General features: G+C 47.5%; 1 non-coding gene across 1 annotated transcript; it reads left to right on the top strand.

Moving 5' to 3' along the window:
- The first annotated feature begins 14,305 nt into the window (after nt 1-14,305).
- Nucleotides 14,306-14,421, top strand: LOC134967945 (U5 spliceosomal RNA). Its single transcript, XR_010189273.1, has one exon. It is a non-coding gene; the product is annotated as a U5 spliceosomal RNA (small nuclear RNA).
- The last annotated feature ends 7,841 nt before the right edge of the window (nt 14,422-22,262 follow it).

Here is a 22,262-nt window from a genome sequence, read left to right as displayed (position 1 = left end):
AATTTCCAGGGGAAATGGTCGCTCCAGGAAGCTTGTCTCCACATAAATGTTCTCAAGTTAAGAGCCATTTACAACGGCATGCTACAAGCAAGCCTACTTCAGGGTCGACCTGTCCTCGTACAGTCGGACAACATCACAGCGGTGGCGCATATAAACCGTCAAGGCGGAACAAGGAGCAGGGCGGCTATGGCTGAGGCCACAAGAATCCTTCGCTGGGCGGAACAACACGTGAGCGCCCTGTCAGCAGTCTTCCTTCCGGGAGTGAACAACTGAGAAGCAGATTTCCTCAGCAGACACGATCTCCATCCGGGAGAGTGGGCTCTTCACCAAGAGGTATTTGCAGAAGTGACGAAGCGTTGGGGAATTCCGCTGATCGACATGATGGCGTCTCGCCTCAACAAGAAGCTTCCGAGGTATTGTTCCAGGTCAAGGGACCCCCAAGCCAGGGCAGTGGACACCCTGGTGATTCCGTGGGTGTTCCAGTCGGTGTATGTGTTCCCTCCACTTCCTCTCATTCCAAAGGTACTGGGAATCATTCGACGAGCAAGGGTTCAGGCGATTCTCGTCGTTTACAGATTGGCCAAGAAGGGCCTGGTATCCGGATCTTCAGGAATTACTTGTGGAAGATCCTTGGCCGCTTCCTCTAAGAGAGGATCTGTTATTGCAGGGACCATGCGTGTTTCCAGACTTACCGCGGCTGCGTTTGACGGCATGGAATTTGAGCGCCAAATCTTAGCTCGAAAAGGTATTCCCGGGGAGGTCATTCCCACTCTCCTTAAGGTTAGGAAGGAGGTTACGGCGAAACATTATCACCGTATTTGGAGAAAATATGTTTCGTGGTGTGAGACTAAAACGGCTCCTGCGGAAGAATTCCACTTAGGTCGGTTTCTCCATTTTTTTACAGGCAGGCGTCGATGCAGGCCTGAAATTAGGCTCCATCAAAGTGCAGATTTCGTCTTTATCTATTTTCTTTCAAAAAGAATTGGCTGTCCTCCCAGAGGTTCAGACTTTTGTGAAAGGAGTGATAAATATCCATCCTCCATTTGTGCCCACTGTGGCACCATGGGATCTTGAGGTGGTCTTGCAGTTTCTTATGTCTTCCTGGTTTGAACCTTTGCGTAAGGTTGAGTTAAAGTTTCTCACTTGGAAGGTAGTCATGCTGTTGGCTCTGGCGTCTGCCAGGCGAGTGTCAGAGTTGGCGGCCTTATCTCATAAGAGTCCGTACTTGATTTTCCATTCGGATAGAGCGGAATTAAGGACTCGTCAACAGTTTCTGCCGAAGGTGGTTTCTTCGTTTCACATTAACCAACCTATTGTAGTACCCGTGGCTACGGATGCTGTGGCAGTTCCAAAGTCTCTGGATGTTGTGAGAGCTTTAAAAATCTACGTCGCCAGAACGGCTGTTGCCAGGAAGACAGAGGCGCTGTTTGTCCTGTATGCTTCCAACAAGATTGGTCATCCTGCTTCGAAACAGACTATTGCACGCTGGATTTGTAGTACGATTCAGCAAGCTCATTCTTCGGCTGGCCTACCGGTGCCGAAGTCGGTAAAGGCCCACTCTACCAGGAAAGTGGGTTCATCTTGGGCGGCTGCCCGAGGGGTCTCTGCACTTCAGCTTTGCCGAGCAGCTACCTGGTCGGGTTCAAACACTTTTTACACAAGTTTTTTACAAGTTTGATACGCTAGCTGAGGAGGACATCATGTTTGCTCAATTGGTGCTGCAGAGTCGTCCGCACTCTCCCGCCCGTGTTGGAGCTTTGGTATAGACCCCATGGTCCTTTTGGAGTCCCCAGCATCCTCTAGGACGTTAGAGAAAATAGGATTTTAGTACCTACCGGTAAATCCTTTTCTCCTAGTCCGTAGAGGATGCTGGGCGCCCATCCCAGTGCGGACTGTTGCTTGCAGTGTATTCTTACTGGTTAAATTTAGTTTATACACAGGTTGTGTATTTATTGGTTTCAGCTTGTTGCTATTGTTAATTCATGCTGTTATCTGGTTTACTGTTACTCCGGTTGTACGGTATGTTTGTGGTGTGGGCTGGTATGTTGTAGCCCTTACTTTGTACAAAAATCCTTTCCTCGAAATGTCCGCCTCTCCTGGGCACAGTTCCTATAACTGAGGTCTGGAGGAGGGGCATAGAGGGAGGAGCCAGTTCACACCCAGTTAAAGTCTTTTCAGTGTGCCCAAGCTCCTGCGGATTCCGTCTATACCCCATGGTCCTTTTGGAGTCCCCAGCATCCTCTACGGACTAGGAGAAAAGGATTTACCGCTAGGTACTAAAATCCTATTTTCTCCTCCTATATATTTTCTGAACGAGCACTGGCTCAAAGAGCCTGAGTCTGGTTATGCTTGAGGGGGAGGGGGATGGGATATCACTTTTGTTTGAGAATTTTTTTTTCCTCATACGTCCTAGAGGATGCTGGGGATGCTTCAAGAACCATGGGGTATAGACTGGATCCGCAGGAGACATGGGCACACTATAAGACTTTGAATGGGTGTGAACTGGCTCCTCCCTCTATGCCTCTCCTCCAGACTCCAGTTAGATTCTGTGCCCAGTGAGACTGGATGCACACTGAGGAGCTCTCCAGAGTTTCTTAGAAAAATTCTTTATTTAGGTTTGTTATTTTCAGGGAAACCTGCTGGCTACAGGCTCCCTGCATCGTGGGAGTGAGGGGAGAGAAGCAGACCTACTAAAGAGTTCAAGGGCTCTGCTTCTAAAGGTGGGTACACACTAATAGATATATCTGCAGATCAATTGATCTGCAGCTATATCTATGGACGGGTCGGGCAGTGTGCTGTGCATACACACTGCCCGATCCGTCGGGGACTGACGTCATGAACTGGGCGGGCGTGTATACACGCCCGCCCAGTTCATCTGTCAATCACCGCCGGCCGCCGCAGCATGTGTACGGGCGGTCGGCCGACCGCCCCGTACACACACAGCGACGCGCCAATATATCGGTAGATATATTGGCTGTCGGCTGTGCTGCGGGGCCGACGCGATACGTCTGAACGACGGAGTTCACAGACGTATCTGCTGTACACACTGGCCGACGGTCCCGCGATATATCGGCCGTTCAGGAGAACGGCCGATATATCGACCAGTGTGTACGGGCCTTTAGGCTACTGGACACCATTAGCTCCAGAGGGTTCGATCACTACGGTATGCCTAGCTGCTTGTTCCCGGAGCCGCGCCATCACCCCCTCACAAAGCCGGAAGATAGAAGACGGGTGAGTATGAGAAGAACCGAAGACTTCAGTGACGGCAGAAGAGGTACCGCGCAGCGGCCGCTCTGCGCGCCATGCTAACCCTCACATATTACTGCACTGCATGGTGCAGGGCGCATGGGGGGGCGCCCTGGGCAGCATGAGACCTCAAATCAGACTGCCATGAGTGGTAACAGTGCTCTGGGTACTAGTTAAGGGACCCCCGCCAGTATAAACATAAATTTGAGCGGGACTGAAGCGCGCCATGTAGTGGGCGGGGCTTAGCCGCATAGCTCTGACCAGCGCCATTTTTCTCTCCTCAGAAGCTGCAGAGACGCTGACTCTGTCCTCCACACTGCTGTACAGTGAACGGGGGGCACAAGTAATTTGGTGCTAATTGCCCAGACCTGCGCTTTTTATATAAATCAGTCACTTTACTGGCCTCAGTACCGGGATAGGCGCTGGGTGTGAGCTAGCAGAACTCTCTCTGTGTCCCTCTTGCAGGCTTTATTGTGGGTCTGTCTCCTATAGCCCCAGTGTGGGTGTCGGTACGTGTGTGTCGACATGTCTGAGGCTGAATGTTCTTCCCAGGAGGAGGCTGGAGTGGGGACAGAAAATACTGTGAAAGTGACCGTGTCTGCACCGCCGACGGATGATTGGGTAAATATATTGTGTGTTTTAAATGCAAATGTAACTAAGTTGACTAAGAGATTTGATAAATCTGAGTTTAAGAACCAAACATGGAGAAGATCCATGGAAGATGCTTTGTCACAGACCCAGATCCCTTCGGTGTCACAGAAACGTGCATTTGCCCAGATTGTAGATACCGACACGGACTCTGATTCCAGTGTCGACTATAGTGATGCCAGATTACATCCAAAACTGGCTAAGAGTATTCAGTACATGATTGTGGCGATAAAAGACGTACTACATATCACTGAGGACCCTGCTGTCCCTGATACTAGGGTCTGTATGTATAAAGGAAAGAAACCTGAGGTAACGTTTCCTCCTCCTCATGAACTGAAAGCGCTGTTTGAAAAGGCTTTGGAAAATCCTGACAAAAAGATTCAGGTTCCCAAAAGAATTCCAGTGGCATATCCGTTCCCCTCTGGGGACAGGGAAAGGTTGGAGTCAATCATCACGGTAGGCAAAGCTTTATCGCGTCTATCCAAAAAGGTGGCGCTTGCGTCCCCTGACACGGCAGCCCTAAAGGATCCTGTGGATCGTAAGCAGGAAAATACACTAAAGTCCATTTATGTCACTACAGGGTCGCTACTCAGGCCTGCCGTTGCTGCGGCATGGGTGAGTAGCGCTATTGAAAAGTGGGCAGATAACTTGTCATCTGAGGTAGATTCCCTAGACAGGGATAGTGTACTTTTGACTCTGGGTCACATCAGGGATGCTGCAGCATATTTAAAAGAAGCTGTAAGGGATATTGGCCTTTTGGGTTCAAGGGCCAATGCCATGGCGGTCTCAGCAAGGAGAGCTTTGTGGTTACATCAATGGAATGCTGATGCTGACTCTAAGAAGACGATGGAGGCTGTACCGTTTAACGGTAGGGTTTTGTTTGGCGACTGCCTCACTGACCTGGTGTCCACAGCTACCGCGGGTAAGTCTTAATTTTTACCTCATGTCCCTGCACAGCAGAAGAAATCGCCTCACTATCAGATGCAGTTCTTTCGGCCCAATAGATTCAAAAAAGGACGTGGGTCCTCCTTCCTTGCTGCGAGGGGAAGAGGTCGGGGGAAAAGGTCACAGGCTGTGGCAAGTTCCCAGGGGCAGAAGTCCTCTCCGGCTTCTACCAAATCCACCGCATGACGCTGGGGCTCCTCTGCGAGAGTCCGCACCAGTGGGGGCACGTCTCAAACTCTTCAGTCAGGTCTGGGTGCACTCGGACCTGGATAGTAGACATAGTAACCCAGGGGTACAAGTTAGAGTTTCAAGACGTGCCCCCTCACCGATTTTTCAAATCGGCCTTGCCAGCTTCTCTTCCAGAAAGGGAGATAGTAAGAACTGCGATACTAAAGTTGTGTCAAAATCAAGTGATTGTCACGGTACCCTCGTCTCAACAGGGGGAAGGTTTTTATTCGAGGCTATTCGTGGTCCCGAAGCCGGATGGCTCAATCAGACCGATTCTAAACCTAAAATCCCTCAGTTTCTTTCTAAAGAAATTCAAGTTCAAGATGGAGTCTCTACGAGCAGTGATCTCCAGTCTGGAGGAGGGGGATTTTATGGTGTCGGTCGACATAAAAGATGCATACTTACATGTCCCCATATATCCTCCACATCAGGCTTACCTGAGGTGTGCTGTGCAGGATTGTCATTACCATTTTCAGACGTTGCCGTTTGGTCTGTCCACGGCTCCGAGGATTTTCACCAAAGTAATGGCGGAAATGATGGTTCTCCTGCGCAAGCAGGGAATCACAATTATCCCGTACTTGGACGATCTCCTCATAAAGGTGAGGTCCAAGGAGCAATTGTTGAAGAATGTTGCCCTTTCACTGACTATTCTGCAACAACACGGTTGGCTCCTAAATTTGCCAAAATCACAGTTGGATCCTACGACACGGCTGTCGTTCCTGTGTATGATTCTAGATACAGAATTGCAGAGAGTTTTTCTTCCAGTGGAAAAAGCTTGGGAAATACAGATTCTGAAACCGGCAAAGGTGTCAGTTCTTCACTGCACTCGGTTGCTGGGGAAGTTGGTGGCGGCCTACGAGGCCATTCCATATGGCAGGTTCCATGCCAGGGTGTTTCAGTGGAACCTGCTGGACCAGTGGTCCGGGTCTCACCTGGACATGCACCGGAAAATAATTCTATCTCCCAGGACCAGAATTTCCTTTCTGTGGTGGCTGCGTTCTCACCTTCTGGAGGGACGCAGGTTCGGGATTCAGGATTGGATCCTAGTGACCACAGATGCAAGTCTCCGAGGTTGGGGAGCAGTCACTCAGGGGAGAAACTTTTCAGGGAAAATGGTCAAGACAGGAAGCTTGTATGCACATAAACGTTCTGGAATTAAGAGCCATTTACAATGGCATTCTGCAAGCAGAACATCATCTTCGCGGTCTGCCCGTCCTGATTCATTCAGACAACATAACAGCAGTGGCGTACATAAACCGCAAGGGCGGAACTAGGAGCAGAGCGGCGATGGCCGAGGCCACGAAAGTTCTTCGCTGGGCGGAGAGACATGCAAGCGCTCTGTCAGCAGTCTTCATTCCAGGAGTGGACAACTGGGAAGCAGACTTCCTCAGCAGGCGCGATCTCCATCCAGGAGAGTGGGGTCTTCATCAAGAGGTCTTTGCAGAAGTGACAAGTCGTTGGGGAGTTCCTCAAGTGGTCTTGATGGCGTCACGCCTCAACAAGAAACTTAAGAGAGATTGTTCCAGGTCAAGGGACCCTCAAGCGATAGCGGTGGACGCCCTAGTGACAGCGTGGGTGTTTCAGTCAGTATATGTGTTCCCTCCACTTCCACTCATGCCAAAGGTGATAAAAATTATAAGAAGTACAAGGGTTCAGGCGATCCTCATTGTTCCGGATTGGCCAAGACGGGCCTGGTATCCAGATCTTCAGGAGTTGCTCATAGAAGATACCTGGCCTCTTCCTCCTTCGGGAGGACCTGCTACAACGGGGGCCGTGCATGTATCAGGACTTACCGCGGCTGCGTTTGACGGCGTGGCGGTTGAACGCCAAATCCTAGCCCGAAAGGGTATTCCCAGTGAAGTCATTCCTACACTTCCTCAGGCTAGAAAAGAAGTAACGGCAAAGCATCACCGTATTTGGAGAAAATGTGTGTCTTGGTGTGAATCCAAGAAGGCTCCTACGGAAGAATTTCACCTGGGGCGTTTGCTCCATTTCCTACAAGCAGGTGTGGATGCGGGCCTAAAGTTAAGGTGGCCATCCACTACTCAGACTTGTCTGAACTGCAGATCGCATCAGATTTCTCTTGACCTCTCCCAGGAGCGTCCTGGGAATCAAATCGGACCCTGGCTTTAATTTTCACTACATTCACTTCAGATATATCTGATGCACACATGCTACATGCGATTGATCTGATGCTGCTGCTGCTTACACCACGTTCTGTGGTGGGTGGTAGTGGCCAGGGAGATGCCAGTCAAGTGACGCTTCAGATGAATCTGATCAGATACATCTGAAGTTAAAAAAAAAAACACTCCAATGTGCACCTGATTTCTTCAGATTCAGATAAATAGTTAGGAGAGCCTCAAAGATCTTTAGTTCAGACATATCTGATACGGGAGTGCGCATCGGATCGGAGGAGCCGTCCGATGTGACACTTTTCTTCAGATTTGACGGCCAGATGTGTTGAAATCTGAAGAAAACTGCTCAAATCGGACTAGTGGATGGGGGCCTTTAGGCTCTATTAAAGTACAGATTTCGGCCTTGTCAATCTTTTTTCAAAAAGAATTGGCCTCCCTTCCAGAAGTTCAGACCTTCGTAAAAGGCGTGCTGCACATCCAACCTCCCTTTGTGCCCTTATTGGCACCATGGGACCTTAATGTGGTGTTGCAATTCTTGCAATCACATTGGTTTGAACCTTTGCGCAAGGTTGAGTTAAAATTCCTTACTTGGAAAGTAGTCATGTTGTTGGCCTTGGCGCCTGCAAGGCGAGTGTCTGAGTTGGCGGCTTTGTCTCACAAAAGCCCCTATTTGATTTTCCATGCTGATCGAGCGGAGTTGAGAACTCGTCAGTAATTTCTGCCAAAAGTGGTTTCATCATTTCATGTTAAACAGCCAATTGTGGTGCCAGTGGCTACTGACGCCTTGGCGGAGTCAAAGTCTCTCGATGTGGTCAGAGCTTTGAAGATCTATGTTGCCAGAACGGCGCAGATTAGGAAAACAGAGGCTCTGTTTGTCCTGTGGGCTCCCAACAAGATTGGGGCTCCTGCTTCTAAGCAGACTATTGCGCGCTGGATTTGTAATACGATTCAGCAGGCTCATTCTACGGCAGGATTGCCGTTACCGAAATTGGTGAAAGCTCATTCTATCAGAAAGGTGGGCTCATCCTGGGCGGCTGCCCGGGGAGTCTCTGCGTTACAACTTTTCTGAGCTGCTACTTGGTAGGGTTCAAATACCATTGCGAAGTTTTACAAGTTTGATACCCTGGCTGAGGAGGACCTCTTGTTTGGTCAATCGGTGCTGCAGAGTCATCCGCACTCTCCCGCCCGTTCTAGAGCTTTGGTGTAAACCCCATGGTTCTTGAAGCATCCCCAGCATCCTCTAGGACGTATGAGAAAATAGGATTTTAATACCTACCGGTAAATCCTTTTCTCTTAGTCCGTAGAGGATGCTGGGCGCCCGTCCCAGTGCGGGCTGTACCTGCAGTTGGTTATAGTTACGCTCATGTTGCGTTGAGTTCAGTCAATCTGTGACTGTTGTTGGTCATGCCGTTGCATGCGTTGTTGTTGAATGCCATGTTGTACGGCGTGTTAGTGGTGTGACCAGTATGTATCTCACCTTAGTTTAAAATAATTAAATAAATCCTTTTCCTCGAAATGTCCGTCTCCCTGGGCACAGTTCCTATAACTGGAGTCTGGAGGAGGGGCATAGAGGGAGGAGCCAGTTCACACCCATTCAAAGTCTTATAGTGTGCCCATGTCTCCTGCGGATCCCGTCTATACCCCATGGTTCTTGAAGCATCCCCAGCATCTTCTACGGACTAAGAGAAAAGGATTTACCGGTAGGTATTAAAATCCTTTTTTTTTTTTTTTTTTTTTAAACTATTAACAGAAGTGGGTGGCAGGTAGTGGAAACGCCCACTATTTAAATTTTTCACAAATGACAAAATGACAATTTACTGAGGTGATGTATGGGCACTATCAAGATTCCAAGAGCAAACGATCTGCAGATCACTGACACAAATCTGTTATGTATGTGCAAGTCAGATGAATTGTAAAAATAATAAATCTATGGGGAAAAAAAAATCTCAGGATCTGTGAAACAATAAATTGCAGTTGTATGGCACCTTAAGACACTTTCAGGAAAACAGATACCCAAATCTAGAAAAGTTGCATGGGACCTGGTGGCTCACTGGTGCTGCATGACATATTGAGGCTAGATGTTGCAGCCTTCAAACTATTCCCTCCCAGTTGAAAGGATTTGAAGTGGTTTTCCACCAGGAGAGCCCATCTAGATCAATGGGTAAGCCTCTTACTTGATAACTCTCTTGTTATTTGCTCCAGTTAGTGTCTTTTGCTGGTTGTTGCAGATGGGCTGGTCCTGAACTGAGAACTAGATGAGTGCTGTGGACTTCCAGGCAGGAGACTGCTGAAATAACATTCTCTGCGTATAATTCTTTGGCACTTCTATAGAAATACCACAACAAACCGGTAGAGCTTTGTATGCATAAAATGCATGGAACCCTGCTGTATTGTACCCTAGTGGGAATCCTGCCAGTTATGATTTTTAGTTAGGGACCTGTTTATTTTGAAATGTACATTTAGGTCCATATAAATTTGCACACTGACAATTTTTTTTGTTATTTTAGTTGTTTACCAAAATATTTTCAAGTTATATAATGAATATGGCTTTAAAGTGCAGACTATCAGCTTTACTTTGAGGGTGTTCACATCCAAATTGGAGAAAGAGATTAGGCATTACGTCTGTTTAATATGTAGCCTCCTCTTTTTACATGGGTCCAAACGGAATTGGACATTTGACTCAAAAGCTGTTTCATAGACCTGGGATATTCCTTATATTTCTATCAGAGAAATAGTGGGAACCTTAGGAGTGGTCAAATTAACAGTTTGGTACATGCTGAGAAAACAAATGCGCTAGTGTGTACAGCAACACAAAAATGTCTGGCTGTCCATGAAAGACAACTCTGGTGGGTGAATACAGAATCCTTTCCATGGTTAAAAATAAAGCCTTTTCACTACATCTAGCAAAGTAAAGAACACTATGCAGGAGGTAGGCACATCATTATCCGAGTCCACCATAAAGAGAAGACATAACCAGAACAAATAAAGTATTTATCATAAGCCTCAAGAATAGAAAGGCCAGATTACTTTGCCTCCCCCCCCCCAAAAAAAAAAAAAATATCTAAAAAAGTAAGTCCAGTTTTGGAACAGCATTCTTTAGTCAGATGAAACTTGAACTCTCCGGATGTTCACTGGCAGTCCCGTGCTTTCGGTTTGGTTATTTTAGTTCCCGATCTACATCCGATCAATCGCGTACGATCTATCTTGTGATGTATGAGAACATTTTATATTTTATTAATGGGCCATGCTATGCAAACTAGGGGTTATAAAGAGCAGGATCCATTTTAATTCTGGGCACACTTTTGTTCTGTGGTTAGAAAGTTTGGTGTATACCTGCTTTACGAACCACTTTGCTACAGTGCACTGGTTTATTGTATTGCAATGGATTCCTATCAACATAGAGTTTTGCTGTGGTCAAGCGGAGTAGGGAGAGGAGAGCTCAGCATAGGAGGAGGGTGAGGTCCTGCTGAACCAAGGACTGGCTGCTGGAGTGGGAGAGTCTGTCCTACATATCCCTGCTGACCAATATTAGGGAGAATAATGCAGAGGATTATCGCAATTTCTTTATCATCCACTAGGGGTCACTGGAGTACTCTTGGGATATGGACGGGCGTAGCCGAACAAAGGCACTGAATATTCAAATTTAGGACTCTCCCCCCCCTCCATATCCCCAAGTACCTCAGTGTACTTTGCCAGTGTTTTTTCGGTGCTCACAGATGAACATCGGCTTGTGGCAATGGCCACTTTTCAGATTTTTATTTTTAATTTTTACACTTCCCGTCTCAGTTTATGGAAAAACATGGGTCCGGGATGGTGCCGCTGCAAGGCAGCGGATGGCGTGTCGGTCCTCACAAAGAGCACCCTCACAGCCACAGGCGCTATAGGCAAGCGCATGGCGTGTCGGTCCTCACAAAGAGCACCCTCACAGCCACAGGCAGCCACTGTCTCCTGCAAACTGAACGGAGCTTACAGAAAGAAGCTCCGTCACAGCCAGGATAAGACAAAGAGCTGGAAGGATCTACAGCTGCAAGGAGCATACAGAAGCTCCGTCACAGCCAAGATGAGGCTGAAACGGAGCTTGCAGAGAGAAGAGAAGGCGGCACAAGGTATGAGTGTCAGGGCGGTCAGCTCACGCTGCCGCCCTGCTGTGTGTGAGTGTTATACTGTAGAAATGCCATAGCCGCTGAGCACGTGAGTGTTATACTGTAGAAAGAGCACGCCGCTGAAGGTCTTGCTGAACGATGCGCAGAGCGGCCGCACGTCACTCAGACGTTGGCCGCTCTCACTGCGCTGATGGCCCGGTACGAGAATCTCCGTGCGCTGTACTAAGCAGAGCGGCCGCACGTCACTCAGACGCCGGCCGCTCTCACTGCTCTGAGGGCACGGCACCGCTACACGCCACCGACATTCTCCTGGGCTGAACTAAGCAGAGCGGCCGCACGTCACTCAGACGCCGGCCGCTCTCACTGCTCTGATGCGGCACCGTTACACGCCGCCGACATTCTCCGGGCGCTCAACTAAGCAGAGCGGCCGCACGTCACTCAGACGCCGGCCGCTCTCACTGCTCTGATGGCCCGGCACCGCTACACGCCGCCGAGACGCTCCTCTACTAAAGAGAGCGGCCGCACGTCACTAAAGGACGCAGGCCACTCTTCCAGAGAGACACCGCAGACACAGGGAGACTGTGTACTGCTGTCGGAAGCAGCTGCCGGACGGCTCCCCGGCGCTAGATTCAGGCTCTCCTGCTCTCCCTGCTCCCGATCTCCGTACGCTGCAGGTAAGGGATGCAGGGGGGGGGGGGGGGAATAATACCCATAGCAGCAGCAAAGGCTGCAGGGGTTCAAAATACACAAGCAGCGCAGCACGTTAAACAATGTACACTGTGTACTGTGATGTTTCAGCACGTTTTATATATATATACATATAATGAAGCTTTTGCTGGCGAAACTGTCTATAATATCAGTATGAACTGTGATTATATGTGTAAACACTTTGTATATATATATATATAATATATATATGAGGCTTTGGCTGGCAATAGGTTATCAGTGGCATAACCTATTGCACGTTTAACCATGTTTTCTGTTATTTTTGGTTACAGTTGCAAGATAAATACACTGCAGGCAGTGCTCATATTATTTGAATAAATGCATATATTTTACTGTATCCTACACCTGGGCAAAGTAACTGTATAATAGGCTATTAAGCCTATATTAAAACTGCAGCAGGTAACCTGTACTGTGATTTTCTGGGAAAGCATGGCATGACGGCCATTTTAATCATTGCTGGTTTTCCAGTTATAATTCCAGACCATACACCTCTACTCCACAAGGAGGCGCAGGGGTGTTAGTGGGAATTTTTTTAGTTCAAGATAATTCTAGAACATTCCTGCCCTACATCTTTAAGCCACCAGAAGGCGCAGGGGTGTTAGTAGGAATTTGGTTCGGGTTTCATGCCCATGTGAACTGCTTTTCACATAAAGACTTTAGTTTCCTAATAAATATGCTGTTCAGCAATAACATATATATATAGATATATATGCCATATAATAATGTTATTAAGTCGTGCAAGTGTCTGTCTGTTGCCTATTATGATGTCTGTCTACATAGCGAATAAGGCTCTAGTGCAGACTAAAAATGTTAACATTGGCAATTCAAATTAAAACAGCGGTAATCGGAGTCTCAGAATAACTCCGCCAGCGCTAACAAAAGACAATCTTTCCAAAGTGACAATTTTCCTTTGGGTACCAGAGTGTTTATTTCACTAGTCTTATAATTTAATGCACGATTCTATGTCCAATCTCACACCGATAACTACAAGTGAGAAGGGTACATTAGTCCAGCATTCAGATAGTGCAGGGTTTTGGACAACCATACATAATCGTTTCCAAAAGGACGCGATCCGCCATTGGTATATGCGTTTCTGTCAAACATTATAAAAACCACAGATACATTTGGGTCACTAGAATCTATGTATGAAACCATGCCGATCACGGTTAAAAGAAGCTGCAGAGTATATCTGTAAAGCTTTTGCTAACGCCGGTTATTTTCAATGTCGCTAGTTAAGCGCGACAAGGCCAGAGCTTGTTTGCTCCTAAATTGGATATATGTGTAACGACATTTTATCCCTTTACGATATTCTGCCATTAGCGCATACAATATACTTGTAACGGCGTTTTATTCCTTTATAAAAATCACTCACGCCTTGTAACGACAGGACGTTAGTCAGCAAGCCAGTGGTTTGATGACCTCTTTTACAATTGTGGAAGTGCGTCTTTTCAGGTTACATTTGCGAGGTTTCATGACTTCAACTCATATATGTCTCAGCTATTTACAGCTTAGAGTACAAAACTGCTTCTGGCGAACGGTTTGGCAGGTTGTCATTTAGTCTTTGCTGGTTTATAAACCAGGCAATAGTACGCCAACAGAGTCAAAATTACTTATTCCCGTCTGTTTGAGCAAAATCAAACAGCTCCGTTGCAATATCAATCAGCAAGTCATTTACTACAGTTAGAAAATGGATTTTCTGCAGTTAGTTTTTGCTTATTGCAGCCACAAAATTGTATAATTGCATTTGATCTTCACAATGCGTATTTACCCAGTCCGGTTTCTTCATCACAGGTTCTAGCGTTTGCAAATCGCCACAACCATTAACCATTTCATTTATACCGTTGCTTATCGCTTCCGGTATTTACCAAAGTGATGTTGGAATAATCGCTCATCTCACATAAGAACTATGTATCAACAAAGTTCCTCTATCTTGCGCTACTAAGGTATACTGCGGTAGCAGATTAAGTTCGAAAACAATCACATCTAAGTCGGTCTAAACGATGTCAATTCCTAGGTAAGATTATAAATAAGGTAAATCAAAGACTTTTACCTACTACACCAGCAAGAACAAAGGTACACGCACAGCGGTACATTGGTGTATTCACTTATTAAGAATAAAGATGTGTTTTCAACGCAAAGGTTCTAAAACACGACAGATTGCTGTCAATAAATGTCCTAGAACTCTGTGCATTTTACAATGCAATAGATAAATGTCCTAGAACTCTGTGCATTTTACAATGCAATAAATGATTCGTTTTCAGTCTGACCAGGGATAGACTCTGGGTTCTCTTCAGAACGAATAAATCTTTCGCTTTTTACTAAAGATTTCTGTGGACAGGAACAACCGTGAGTTTCATGTAATTTTGTTTTTTCATGCCTGGCTCACGCTGCCCTTAAGCAGTCAAACAAAGCAACGGCAGTTGCATACACAACAACCAGTGAAAACCAAGAAGCCGCATGGCAATGCGGCAGGTAACTCAAATCTTCAATGGCTCAGAACGCCATTATGTGAAAATGTCAAGACATCAATCCGTGAGTGGACATTTGTTAGACAAAAGATCTCACCCGTCAGGGTTTGGATCTTGAAAACTGGACATTAAATCCAGAGGTGTTTCATATGCGAGTCCACAGAAGGCGGTTACCCCAAGTATACATAATGGCATCTCGCCACAATTACAAAAGCTCAGTATGTGTACATCACATTCATGGGGTCATTCAGCATCGTGTATCTGGCTCCACCATTTTCCGCTTCTCTCTTCGTTGCCAAAACGGATCAGAAGACAGTTCGTCACAGTCATACTGGTGGTATCTCATGGGTTTCGGAGAAGTTTGCTTCTCGAATTTTCAAGTAATACTTGCACACGTTCTTGGCCCGCTCATAATACGGCCAACCTGTTACATCACGGAACGTTCTTTTACCCATAGTTACCTATGTACCTATTATCTATGTACCGCAGCTGCGGTTGACGGGGTGAGAGTTCAGACCGCTCTCTTAAAAAATAGAGAATTACAGTATCGGTTATACCAACCATGTTACGAAATAGTAAGCCGCTTAAGGCAGCTCATAATTAAAAAAAAAAATTTCGTGTGCTTACATAGGTTATAAACCTCGGAAGTTTCCAACATCATACTTCAAGTACCCGTATTCTGTTAAACGGGATGGGATGGAAAACTGCGTTCATCTGCACTAAGAGTGCAGGTATCTGTGTGGTAAACTTATTTTCAAAGCGTTTGCCTCTATTTACGTCTGTAAACATCTTTCTACAAGGTGTCACCAAAGTTCAGACTCTATTTATCCCACCTACAGCGCCAGGCGATTTAAGGTTGGGTTCAGATTTCTTAGTTTTCATATTTTGGAATCCTTTCAACAAATGGGAATTAAGTTTCATATTTTTGAACCCTTACAACAAATGGGTATTAAGTTCTCACTTTGGAAAACATTTTTCTTCTAGCCTTGGCTTCGCCAAGGGTGCTTCGGCAAGGATTTTGTTTTCATATTTGGGTGCCTTGTATTCCAAGCCACCGTATTTGAGTTTTCTCATTACAAAGCAGATCTTCCGACGAAATCCGCTTTCGTATTCTTCACATCAATATACCAATAGTGGTTCCTGTGGGGACAGCACATTCTAAAATTCTGAATGTGGTACACGCGTTACGCGTTTATATATGTAGTACGTGATATGAATACGTTGTTTGTTCTATATGATACTGCAAACTGGGGTTAGCCAGTTTCTCAGCAGATTTTATCCGGTTGGATAATAATGACTACAAGTCAGGCTTACTTTAAGGCTAAGTTACAATCGCCTACGTCAGTAATAGCATCCCACAGGTTCTGTGGGAATGTCACACCCAGCGGGTCGTGGAGCGTCTACGACGCGGCTACATAGCCTTTAGTGCACCACGTTTGTGCACGTTTACACGTTATGAATGGTGGCGCCATCAGCATTTAGCTTTGGCTGCCTACTGTTACAAGTATCAAACAGCTCTCCCGCCCACGAGGGAAGCTTTGGTACGTCCCAAGAGTACTCCAGTGACCCCTAGTGGATGATAAAGAAAATAGGATTTTGGTACTTACCAGGTAAATCCTTTTCTTTGAATCCATAGGGGGCACTGGACGCCCACCCAGAGCAGTTTTACCTGGGTTGTTGTAAGCTCAAGGGAGCTTAGTGAACAAATTTAACTTGGATGGTATTAAGCTCGAAGGAGCTTAGGGTAACACATTTTCACCAATTGGCTCAAATTATAAAGTTCTATCGGTTAAGGTGTCAACTGTTTAGTTGACAGTAAGGTTACGGATCAACTTTGTGGTTGTCCGTTATGTTATAGGGATTCTCCATTGTCAACCTCTCTATATCCTGTTCGCTCAGTAAAAAACACTGGCAAAGTACACTGAGGTACTTGGGGATATGGAGGGGGGGGGGGGGGGGGAGTCCTAAATTTGAATATTCAGTGCCTTTGTTCGGCTACGCCCGTCCATATCCCAAGAGTACTCCAGTGCCCCCTATGGATTCAAAGAAAAGGATTTACCTGGTAAGTACCAAAATCCTATTTTCCTGCTGATGGATGATAGCACCTTCCAGGAGTTGTTGCATCTGGTGACCCCCTATATTCAGAGGTAGGATACGAAGTTCAGGAAGGCCATCCTTGCTGAGGAAAGGCTGGTGGCTACTCTGAGGTACCTGGATGCAGGATGCTCCTTTGGACACCTGAAGTTTGGGATCCTCCTCTCTGCTCAGGCTTTGGGAAGCATCATTCCTGACACCTGCATGGCTATTGTGAAGGTGCTAAGGTACCAGTATTGCAAGGTAAATAAAATATACACACCACACCTTTCTAGATAAATGTTTTATTACAACACTATTTGCATACATGTTTTATTTTAAAAGTACTTTCTCTGACGTCCTAGTGGATGCTGGGGACTCCGTAAGGACCATGGGGAATAGACGGCTCCGCAGGAGACTGGGCACACTAAAAGAAAGATTTGGTACTACCTGGTGTGCACTGGCTCCTCCCTCTATGCCCCTCCTCCAGACCTCAGTTAGATTTCTGTGCCCGGCCGAGCTGGATGCACACTAGGGGCTCTCCTGAGCTCCTAGAAAGAAAGTATATATTAGGTTTTTTTATTTTACAGTGAGACCTGCTGGCAACAGGCTCACTGCAACGAGGGACTAAGGGGAGAAGAAGCGAACCTACCTGCTTGCAGCTAGCTTGGGCTTCTTAGGCTACTGGACACCATTAGCTCCAGAGGGATCGACCGCAGGACCCGTCCTTGGTGTTCGTTCCCGGAGCCGCGCCGCCGTCCCCCTTACAGAGCCAGAAGCAAGAAGATGGTCCGGAAAATCGGCGGCAGAAGACTTCAGTCTTCACCAAGGTAGCGCACAGCACTGCAGCTGTGCGCCATTGCTCCTCATACACACTTCACACTCCGGTCACTGAGGGTGCAGGGCGCTGGGGGGGGGGGCGCCCTGAGCAGCAATAATATCACCTTGGCTGGCAAAATAACCACAATATATAGCCCCAGAGGCTATATATGTGGTTATTACCCCGCCAGAATACAGAAAAAAGCGGGAGAAAAGTCCGCCGAAAAAGGGGCGGAGCCATCTCCCTCAGCACACTGGCGCCATTTTCCCTCACAGTTCCGCTGGAAGGAAGCTCCCTGACTCTCCCCTGCAGTCTACACTACAGAAAAGGGTAAAAAAGAGAGGGGGGGCACAGATTTGAGGCGCAGTAAATATTATAGCAGCTATAGGGGACATAATTCAGTTAGTCCCTGCATTATATAGCGCTCTGGTGTGTGCTGGCATACTCTCTCTCTGTCTCCCCAAAGGGCTTTTGTGGGGTCCTGTCTCCTTTAAGAGCATTCCCTGTGTGTGTGTGCGGTGTGTCGGTACGGCTGTGTCGACATGTTTGATGAGGAGACTTATGTGGAGGCGGAGCAGATGCCTATAAATGTGATGTCACCCCCTGCGGGGCAGACACCTGAGTGGATGGACTTATGGAAGGAATTACATGCAAGTGTCGACTCCTTACATAAAAAATTTACGACATGCCAAATGCGGGACAGCCGGCTTCTCAGCTCGTGCCTGCCCAGGCAATTCAAAGGCCATCAGGGGCTCTAAAACGCCCACTACCTCAGATGGCAGACACAGATGTCGACACGGATACTGATACCAGTGTCGACGACGATGAGTCAAATTTAATGTCCACTAGGGCCATTCGTGGCATGATTGAGGCAATGAAAGAGGTTTTACAGCTTTCTGATATAAACCCAGGTACCTCAAAGAAGGGTATTATGTTTGGGGAGAAAAAACTACCAATAGTTTTTCCCCCATCTGAAGAATTAAATGAAGTGTGTGAAGAAGCGTGGGCTTTCCCTGATAAGAAATTGGTGGTTTCAAAAAAATTACTAATGGCGTTCCCTTTCTCGCCAGAGGATAGGTCACGTTGGGAAACTCCCCCTAGGGTGGATAAAGCGCTCACACGTTTGTCTAAAAAGGTGGCACTACCGTCTCCGGATACGGCCGCCCTAAAGGAACCTGCTGATAGAAAGCAGGAGGCTATCCTAAAGTCTATATATACACACACTGGTGTTATACTGAGACCAGCTATTGCTTCAGCGTGGATGTGCAGTGCTGCTGCTGCTTGGTCAGATTCCCTGTCGGAAAATATTGACACCCTGGACAGGGACACTATATTGCTAACCGTAGAGCATATAAAAGACTCAGTCTTGTACATGAGAGATGCACAGAGGGAGATCTGCCGGCTGGCATCTAGAATAAGTGCATTGTCCATTTCTGCTAGGAGAGGCTTATGGACTCGGCAGTGGACAGGGGATGCAGATTCTAAAAGGCACATGGAAGTTTTGCCTTATAAGGGTGAGGAGTTATTCGGGGATGGTCTCTCAGACCTTGTTTCCACAGCAACAGCTGGGAAGTCAGCATTTTTACCCCATGTCCCCTCACAGCCTAAGAAAGCGCCGTACTATCAGGTACAGTCCTTTCGACCCCAGAAAAACAGGCGGGGAAAAGGCGGGTCCTTTCTGTCTAGAGGCAGAGGAAGGGGAAAAAAGCTGCACCACGCAGCAGGTTCCCAGGAACAAAAGTCCTCCCCCGCTTCTTCCAAATCCGCCGCATGACGGTGGGGCTCCACAGGCGGAGCCAGGTACGGTGTGGGGCCGCCTCAAAAATTTCAGCGATCAGTGGGTTCGCTCACGGGTGGATCCCTGGATCCTTCAAGTAGTATCTCAGGGGTACAAGCTGGAATTCGAGGCGCCTCCCCCCCGCCGTTTCCTCAAATCGGCCTTACCGACAACTCCCTCAGGCAGGGAGGCTGTACTAGAGGCAATTCAAAAGCTGTATTCCCAGCAGGTGATAGTCAAAGTACCCCTACTTCAACAAGGACGGGGTTACTATTCCACACTGTTTGTGGTACCGAAACCGGACGGTTCGGTGAGACCCATTTTAAATTTGAAATCCTTGAACACATACATAAAAAAATTCAAGTTCAAGGTGGAATCGCTCAGGGCGGTTATTTCAAGCCTGGACGAGGGGGATTACATGGTATCCCTGGACATCAAGGATGCTTACCTGCATGTCCCAATTTACCTTCCTCACCAGGAGTACCTCAGATTTGTGGTACAGGATTGCCATTACCAATTCCAGACACTACCGTTTGGACTGTCCACGGCACCGAGGGTGTTTACCAAGGTAATGGCAGAAATGATGATACTCCTTCGAAAAAAGGGAGTTTTAATTATCCCGTACTTGGACGATCTCCTAATAAAGGCGAGGTCCAGGGAGCAGTTACTGGTCTGAGTAGCACTATCTCGGGAAGTGCTACAACAGCATGGCTGGATTCTAAACATTCCAAAGTCACAACTGGTTCCTTCCACACGCTTACTGTTCCTGGGGATGATTCTGGACACAGAACAGAAAAAAGTGTTTCTCCCGCAGGAGAAAGCCAAGGAGCTGTCATCTCTAGTCAGAGACCTCCTAAAACCAAAACGGGTATCTGTGCATCACTGCACACGAGTCCTGGGAAAAATGGTGGCTTCGTACGAAGCAATTCCATTCGGCAGGTTCCATGCAAGGACCTTCCAGTGGGACCTCTTGGACAAGTGGTCGGGATCGCATCTTCAGATGCATCAACTGATAACCCTGTCTCCAAGGACCAGGGTGTCTCTACTGTGGTGGCTGCAGAGTGCTCATCTTCTAGTGGGCCGCAGATTCGGCATACAGGACTGGGTCCCGGTGACCACGGATGCCAGCCTTCGGGGCTGGGGCGCAGTCACGCAGGGAAGAAATTTCCAGGGACTTTGGTCAAGTCAGGAGTCGTCCCTACACATAAACATTCTGGAACTGAGGGCCATTTACAATGCCCTAAGTCAGGCAAGGCCCCTGCTTCAAAACCAGCCGGTTCTGATCCAATCAGACAACATCACGGCAGTCGCCCATGTAAACCGACAGGGCGGCACAAGAAGCAGGGTGGCCATGGCAGAAGCCACAAGGATTCTCCGATGGGCGGAAAATCACGTACTAGCACTGTCAGCAGTGTTCATTCCGGGAGTGGACAACTGGGAAGCAGACTTCCTCAGCAGACACGACCTACACCCGGGAGAGTGGGGACTTCATCCAGAAGTCTTCCTACTGTTGGTAAACCGCTGGGAAAGGCCACAGGTGGACATGATGGCGTCCCGCCTCAACAAGAAGCTAAAGAGATATTGCGCCAGGTCAAGGGACCCTCAGGCGATAGCTGTGGACGCTCTAGTGACACCGTGGGTGTACCAGTCGGTCTATGTGTTCCCTCCTCTGCCCCTCATACCAAAGGTACTGAGAATAATAAGAAGGCGAGGAGTAAGAACGATACTCGTGGTTCCGGATTGGCCAAGAAGAGCTTGGTACCCGGAACTTCAAGAAATGTTATCAGAGGACCCATGGCCTCTACCGCTCAGACAGGATCTGCTACAGCAGGGGCCCTGTCTGTTCCAAGACTTACCGTGGCTGCGTTTGACGGCATGGCGGTTGAATTCCGGATCCTAAAGGAAAAGGGCATTCCGGAGGAAGTCATTCCTACTCTGATAAAAGCCAGGAAAGAAGTAACCGCAAACCATTATCACCGCATTTGGCGAAAATATGTTGCGTGGTGTGAGGCCAGGAAGGCCCCTACAGAGGAATTTCAGCTGGGTCGTTTTCTGCACTTCCTACAGTCAGGAGTGACTATGGGCCTAAAATTGGGTTCCATTAAGGTCCAGATTTCGGCTCTGTCGATTTTCTTCCAGAAAGAACTGGCTTCACTGCCTGAAGTTCAGACTTTTGTAAAGGGAGTGCTTCATATTCAGCCCCCTTTTGTGCCTCCTGTGGCACCTTGGGATCTCAATGTGGTGTTGAGTTTCCTAAAATCACATTGAGATCCACGGTTTTAAGTGGTTCAAACCAAATATCTCACGTGGAAAGTGGTCATGTTATTGGCCTTGGCTTCGGCCAGGCGTGTGTCAGAATTGGCGGCTTTGTCATGTAAAAGCCCTTATCTGATTTTCCATATGGATAGGGCAGAATTGAGGACTCGTCCCCAGTTTCTCCCTAAGGTGGTATCAGCTTTTCACTTGAACCAACCTATTGTGGTGCCTGCGGCTACTAAGGACTTGGAGGATTCCAAGTTACTGGACGTAGTCTGGGCCTTGAAAATTTATGTTTCCAGGACTGCTGGAGTCAGGAAAACTGACTCGCTTTTTATCCTGTATGCACCCAACAAAATAGGTGCTCCTGCTTCTAAGCAGACTATTGCTCGCTGGATTTGTAGCACAATTCAGCTGGCGCATTCTGCGGCTGGATTGCCGCATCCTAAATCAGTGAAAGCCCATTCCACGAGGAAGGTGGGCTCATCTTGGGCGGCTGCCCGAGGGGTCTCGGCTTTACAACTTTGCCGAGCTGGTACTTGGTCAGGGGCAAACACGTTTGCTAAATTCTACAAATTTGATACCCTGGCTGAGGTGGACCTTGAGTTCTCTCATTCGGTGCTGCAGAGTCATCCGCACTCTCCCGCCCGTTTGGGAGCTTTGGTATAATCCCCATGGTCCTTACGGAGTCCCCAGCATCCACTAGGACGTCAGAGAAAATAAGAATTTACTCACCGGTAATTCTATTTCTCGTAGTCCGTAGTGGATGCTGGGCGCCCATCCCAAGTGCGGATTGTCTGCAATACTTGTATATAGTTATTGCCTAACTAAAGGGTT

Source organism: Pseudophryne corroboree, chromosome 10 (assembly GCF_028390025.1).
Source record: "Pseudophryne corroboree isolate aPseCor3 chromosome 10, aPseCor3.hap2, whole genome shotgun sequence".
In the NCBI taxonomy this organism is placed as follows: Eukaryota; Metazoa; Chordata; class Amphibia; order Anura; family Myobatrachidae; genus Pseudophryne; species Pseudophryne corroboree.
The sequence above is the reverse complement of the archived record's forward strand: the minus strand, read 5'-3'. Positions and strand labels throughout refer to the sequence as shown.